The sequence below is a fragment of the Bactrocera dorsalis genome, chromosome 1, assembly GCF_023373825.1.
Source record: "Bactrocera dorsalis isolate Fly_Bdor chromosome 1, ASM2337382v1, whole genome shotgun sequence".
Lineage (NCBI taxonomy): Eukaryota > Metazoa > Arthropoda > Insecta > Diptera > Tephritidae > Bactrocera > Bactrocera dorsalis.
Genome location: NC_064303.1, coordinates 20,764,859 through 20,766,235, shown reverse-complemented (window position 1 = coordinate 20,766,235; position 1,377 = coordinate 20,764,859).

Genomic DNA, 1,377 nt, shown 5'->3' with positions numbered 1-1,377 from the left:
ATCAGTGAAGTCATCCCGAACGAGGCATGTGTTCAACGATCTCCCGACCGTCTTTGAAGGAACTGAATTACCGTAAGCTTTTTCCAACATTCGTATCGATTCCGCACACGAAGTTCGATTAGAAATACAAAATTAAAAAAAATTCTTTGTTCGACATTTTTATGAATTTAATTACAATTTCCAGGTGCTTTTTTGTTTCAATATTTTTCTATATCTATATATCTCGATTATTTAACGAGCTACTTTAATACGATTTTAAAGCGAGTAGCGCTCGTTTATCGAAAAGAAAAGTGCTAGGCAGTAAATGCTAATGATCAAAATACACACAAATTATGTAAGTCGGTTTTTCAACACTTCATAATTTGTTTACACATGTACCTTCCAGCATAAGCTGCCGTACTTCGAATAAAAGATTTGGTAAATAAACAATTGTCACGCATCTTTACAAAAACAACAAAAAACAAGGAGGGTATGAAAAGGAAGCGAAGCAGTGATTTGTGGCCACACGACTTCGCCACATCAAAGCCATTCAAACAAATAAGTAAACTCTTTATGGCGCTGCTACTTGATAGACAAGGGAACATAAAAAGTCGATCCCGATTAAAACCCGTAATATATTTATTTTAATCGGTGTATGTATATATTTCACCTAACATATGTCCATAATAAGTAAAAACGCAAGAATACAAATTTTTGAATCGGTTGTGCATTTGAAGTAAATTAACAAAAATAATCCCTTTACTCGTATGAGTGGTCGATTTTCGACATTTACGGACAGTGCAAAATATGTACAAAAGAATACATCATACATGAACTTGATATCACTAAAATTTTCGCATGCCTCTTCCTTTTGCTGCCGCCATTGCTTTTCTCGTGTTTGTAACGACTTGCGTACATCTCTAGCACACCCTCAGGTTAATATCCAATAAATTAAAACAAACTAAAAACAGATGTCTACAAGGCACGGAAGCTAATGAATAATAAACATTAACAATACTTAAATATTGGTTCATTTTAATACTTTATAGGGGAAACGCTACTATTCGGGATGTTGATTTTCTTATGCACTTGAATTTTCGTTTTCAAAAAAATACACTTATCCAGAATAAGCTGCAAGTAAAAAATTATTGAATTTTTAGATATTTTGTGAGAAATTACAGAAAAAGGATGAGAAAGGGGGAAAAAGGAGTAAGAAAACCTGGTAAGAACTAACAAATGTATTGCCTCCAATAAATTTTCAGTTGTACAAGTATAATAACATATTTACATTTTCATATACGATTTCAAAAAGAAATTATGTGAAAACAATTATTAACAAGTAAGGAAGGGCTAAGTTCGGGTGTCACCGAACATTTTATACTCTCGCATGATAAAGTG